Here is a 6,000-nt window from a genome sequence, read left to right on the forward strand (position 1 = left end):
CCCTGCATCACATTGTTTTTGGAGAAGTCTATACTCAGATGATGAAAGTTATTGTAAAACATATTGCCTTTCAGAAATCAAAGGAATTAGTATAATTCAGAATGCCAGAATGTTCCAGCCTGCCCTTGCCTTGACATACAAACCTACAGATATAGGTTTGTATGTATTTTAAATTCAAGCATAAAAGAAATAAATGACAGAATTTTCCAGCATTGCTCATAATATATTTCTCAATGACTTTTCTATGTTGGTGTTAAATGATTCAAGAAATAAGAACTTTTCCCTTGACCCTTAAGAGAACATGCCAGTTGAGTCAAACTATGATATACTATATAATCTGTCAAAATTTAGAGGGAATTTGAGACAATATTGTATTTAAGAAGGCACTCTTCTCTCAGTAGTTATAAAAGCTACATATTACTCTCCTTCAGTGGAAGAACTTTCAAGTGATCATTTAAGAAAAAAATTCCATGTCTAGATTTTAGGCATCACTGATAGGTTAGAGGTCCCCTAAGGAAAGGCCACTAGCATAACCAGAAAGTTTAGTGAAGACTTTTGGGCTAAACCATGATCTCAGTATTGAGAAGAAGTAATCCAGGTTAATAAAGGTGGGGAGAATGTTCCAGGGAAGTGAATCGCATAAGTAGAGGCTGAAGTGGGACGATGTTGGGTCTTTCAGAATCTATGTGAAATTAAAGATTATTTAAATTTAATATAAAAAATCTAAATTAAATAGTGAGCAAAATATCTGGAACAGACACTTCACCAAAGAAGGCTGACAAATGGCAAATAAGCATATGAAAAGTAGGAGAATTACATGTCATTAGGGAACTATGAATCAAAACAACAATAAGATATCATTATACTATGTATGTTTGTTAGAATGACTAAAATCCAAATGCTGATTACAGCAAATACTGACAAAAAAGTGGAGAACAGGAGCTCTCATTAATTGCCAGTGTTAATACGATGTGATACTACTTTGGAAGATAACTGGGCAGTTTCTCACTGAGCTAAATAAGGTCTTATCTCAATATCTGGAAGTCATACTACTAAAAATTTGTACAAATGTGTTGGAAACTATCTTACATTGAGCTGATATTAACAGAATACTATAGACAACAGAAATTTATTTCTTATAGTTCTAATGGCTGAAAGACTGAGATCATTTTGCCAACATGGTGGAGAAGTGATAAAAACAAATTATATACATTTAGACTTATAGATGTAATTTCCAGGCAATGGATACTGATAGATGCTATATGTTTATGATTATAAATTCAGATAGTATATAAGTCCTTTTTCCTTTATCAAATATAGTAAAAAGATCTATTTTCATTATTACTATACTAACTGAATCTATCCTGTGTGAAACCAGGTGTCTATAGTCAGATTTCTGAGATCTACACAGCAGCTCTTCCTCCATTTCTTAATAACACCTCCTCAGATAAATCATGTAAACTCTTAGACAAGTTGAACAAATTCAGTTTTAATTCATTCTTGGGTCATGGAACCATGCAGATCTGTGTCCCGGTTTTTCTTCTCTATCCCAACTGGACAAGCCCTGCTTAGTCCTAACAATGATGGACAAAGAACTTAATGAGCCTGGAAAGTAAGCTGAGCCCCAGATGACACCAGGTGGAATGGTTAGCACGCCTGCAGGAGGCTGGTCTTCATTCCACCACAAGACCATGACATCAGAAGAAACAGCACTTGGTCATTTGGAAATGCCTACCACTCTTTGGGGACATTTACCGTCCAGTTACTGAAGGCCTGTGCATATAATATGAAAAAGCTGCTTTCAACATTTCCCCAACCTAAAAAAAAGTTTACTGTGTCAAGCTCTTCTGGATGTAGAGGTTGCTGACGTATGATAGTTAGAAAATAACATATCTTATAAATACCTGTTTGTTTAAAAAATCATAGAAAAAAGTGTCCTTTGCAAATGACTTTGAAATAAATTGTCAGATGACCTGTGACACCCACCCACATTTGTTCAGTGGGACATAGAGTCAAAGACCTTGAGAAGGAAGATTCTATGCCTGAGTGGTCACGGTTAGAAGATACTTCCCATCACAACCATTGTTCGGTGTGTACACTTTATTCCTCACTACTGTACAGTTGAAAACACTGAACGCTTTTTGAAATAGCTAGTCTTTCTAGATGTTCTAAAGTGCCCCATACATGTTAAAAGTAGAAGCAGTAATACCTTTGGTAAATACCTTTTTGTTAAAATTCACATGTAATTGTTGGGAGGAATGGCCAAACCTCCTCTTGAATCTGATACATTGTGTTTATGCATGGGTTCCAGGCAAGAGGGAGGCGGGGAGCTTTATGCCAGTGTGCTTGTGGGGAGGCAAGCTTAACCATCATTCCTATGTCAGTATGTTTTGTCTTAGTATCTTGTGTGTATAGTGTGCATAAGCGACAAACAAATCCTAACTTACATCTAGTCTTTCTAGATGTTAAAGAGGTTACCAGGGGGGAAACTGATACATTTTGTGCTTTTTTGCTATAAAATTCTTAAGACTGTCTTCTGAAGATTTGAGCATTATAGCCAACTGGGTTGGTGGAATTAGGAGGGGTTCCTGGTTCCTATTTCAAAGACACTTTCAAGTCATATCAACTATTACATGTGTGCAGTTTATTTAATACTGCTGTGTATATAGCAGAAAAATTAAATCCTTACCTAAAACATGTAGTCTGTCTGGATGTTTAACGTAAAGGTAGTAAAGTATCACTTTGTAAATATCTCTTTTCTAAAATTTACAGGAAATACTATTTTTTTTTTTTTGGAAATAGAATTATTAATTAACCCAGCCCTATGAGCAGTATATTTCCATCCATACTTGTTCAATGGTTTGGTGGTGATGGGAGCCAAAGAATTACAAAGGGTAACATACTAGTGCATGCATGCTGGGACATTTTCAGATACAATTTAGTACATTTTGTTTTGCTGTGTATATAGTGTATGTAATGGACAAGTGAGTCCTAATTTTGCAATATCTAGTCTCCAGATGTTAAAGAGTTTGCTAGCATATGACAAAGCAGTATAATTAGCACATTTTGTACACTTTATTTTGAAATTCATAGGAAAGCTTATCCTCTGTAAATGACTTTTGGATATCAGTTTGTTTTTTTCAACTGTTTCTATGCCTGTACTTGTCTGTTGGATTCAAGGAAAGAGAAGGAAATGAGGAGGGAATGGTTCAAGGCCAAAATGGCATATACCTCAGATTATACCCATTGCTGGCTATAATTTTACTTAACAGTGCTGTGTACATAGATCTGAAATATCTAATCTCTCAACATATTTAGAAGTGCTTGATGTATGTAAAAGTAGTAGTAGAATAACACTTTGTAAATAACTTTTAAAAACTGATGGGAGATAATTGTGTTTGGAAGTGGAATTGTTAAACCACCTCTGTGAACAACAGTATACTCTCTAAACTTGCTCATTGCCTTGAAAGAGGTGGGAGGGAGGAAACTGGTATTTTTCTATTTTTTTGTGTACTATTCAACAGCTTAGCCATTGTCCTGTTACTTGCATTTCATTTAACCTTGGTATACAAACTGGACAAATGTGCCCCAATTTTATATCTAGTTGCTAGATATTAACATGGTTGCTAGCGTATGAAAAAAGTAGAGTTAGTGGGCGGCGCCTGTGGCTCAGTGAGTAGAGTGCCGGCCCCATATGCCGAGAGTGGCGGGTTCAAACCCAGCCCCGGCCAAATTGCAACAAAAAAATAGCCGGGCGTTGTGGCGGGCGCCTGTAGTCCCAGCTGCTCGGGAGGCTGAGGCAAGAGAATCGCGTAAGCTCAAGTTAGAGGTTGCTGTGAGCTGTGTGATGCCACGGCACTCTACCTGAGGGCGGTATGTGAGACTCTGTCTCTACAAAAAAAAAAAAAAAAAGTAGAGTTAGTAAGCGAACATTTTGTACACTTTGTATTAAAATTCACGGAAACACTGTCTTCTGGAAAGGACATTTGGAAGTGAAATGATTACATCTAGGTGACACATGTGCTTACATCCATTGGGTTGGCGGTGGAGAGGAGTTGGAAGAAATGAAGGATTTTAGACCAGAATGTTCTTTTAGAAGACACTTTCGGATATAAGCATTGTTACATGTTTGTAGTTTATTCAACACTACTGTGTATATAGTGCACAAACATAAGTCCTTACTCGAAACATCTAGTCTTTCTATAAGTTTAGAAGTACACAAAGTATGACGTAGAGGTAGATATCCCTTTGTTAAAATTCGTATGAAATACTGTCTTGAAAACCGAATGATCAAACTACTTGTCTGAGCAGTGCACATTATTTGTGCTGGTTCAGAGTGGAAGGAGAAGAAAGTGCCAAGGGCTTCATACCAGGGTGGTTATGGGTGGGGTAAAATTGACTGTTATACCTATGTCTGTGCATTTTATTTTACTTTACTGTGTATAGTGTATATAAAGAACAGATGGGTCCTAATTTATAATACTTAGACTTTGTAGATAACAAAGAAGCTTCCCATGTATGATAAAAGTAGAGTTAGTAATGTAATAAATACATTGAGTAGACTTTGAGTAAAAATTCATAGGAAATGCTCTTAAAAACACTTATAGAAGTGAAGTTACTAAAATCTCATTACAAGTCTACTGGGTTGGTAGAGGTTGGAAGGGGAGGTGTTCTACACCATAATGTTCTTATTTAGAGAATACTTTAGAATCATATTTTTTATTATTAAATGTGCAGTGTTTATTCAATGTTACCCTACATAGTGGGAAAAAGTCCTTTTTGAAACCTCTAGTTTTTATAGATATTAAAAGTGCTGAATATATGTGTACAATTTCACTTAACAGTGTTGTGTACATAGAGGGCTAGAGTAACACCCTTAAAGTGTTCTTTGTTATTTCAATGGATGATTGCTTTTGGGGAATAGAAAGCATTGTTAAACTTAATGACTTGGAGAGTATGTTGACCATCACTGGGTGGTGGGGGACGGGGGAGGAGAAGTATGCAGAGAAGGGCTCCATGCCAGTGAGTTAGATTAGTTCAGATTGTTTAGCCACTGTTCCTTATGTGCATTTTAGTTAATATTACTGTGTATTAAAGTATAAGCAAATGTTACTGCTCAAAGCATATTAAATAGAGTTAGTAAAACAATCTCTTTAATATGTCCTTTTGTTAGTTTTTAGGAAGGACTGTCTTCTGGGGTTGACCTTTGTGAATCTTGGAATGAGAGTGGTCCTGTACTGAGTCACTGGAGTGGGAGAAGAACGGAGAAGAAGAAAGGTGAAGGAAATGCTCTTTGTTAGTATCTCCCTATCTAGAAGACAGTTTTAGAGTATATGTCTGATCTAATAGGTTTATATGTGCATTTTTAATAAAATATCTATGTTTAATGTGGACAAAGCTCATTATTATACAACATCAAAACTTTGGAGCTGTCCTGAGGTGACCGTGTATGATAAAAAGTAGAACTAGTGAATTAGCCATTTGTGAGTACCTTTTTGTTATAATTTTTTTAAATTTATTTATTTTTATTAAATCATAGCTGTGTACATTATAACCTTTTTGTTATAATTGAAAGAAAAGACACATCTTGACGTGGACTTGTTAAGGCACCTGTGAAGCAGGGCATCTCAGGACTTGCTCCCCAGGCAGGCAGCAGAGCAGCAGAGAGAAGCACAAAAGCAGAGATGTGTGCAGATGCGTCATAGTTACATTCTGCGGCAGCCATTGATGTATATGCATCCCCTTCGGTTATACTATGAGAATATTTATTAAGTCAATCAGTGGAAACGTACCTTCTTGCAAGTATTTTAATGCTATAGGTCTGATAGTTATCTTAGAAACATTACAATCAGTGTCCTCCATTGCTTTATGTTTCACTGTAAATGATCATTAATAAAGGACTTTGTGGAACTTTTATCAGAACTCTGCTAGTCCCTTTTTGTAGAGGCTGTTGCCATTTTTGTCCTCTATAAAATTTTCATCCCAAGAAAGTCCTGACTA

Source organism: Nycticebus coucang, chromosome 14 (assembly GCF_027406575.1).
Source record: "Nycticebus coucang isolate mNycCou1 chromosome 14, mNycCou1.pri, whole genome shotgun sequence".
NCBI classification, from domain to species: domain Eukaryota; kingdom Metazoa; phylum Chordata; class Mammalia; order Primates; family Lorisidae; genus Nycticebus; species Nycticebus coucang.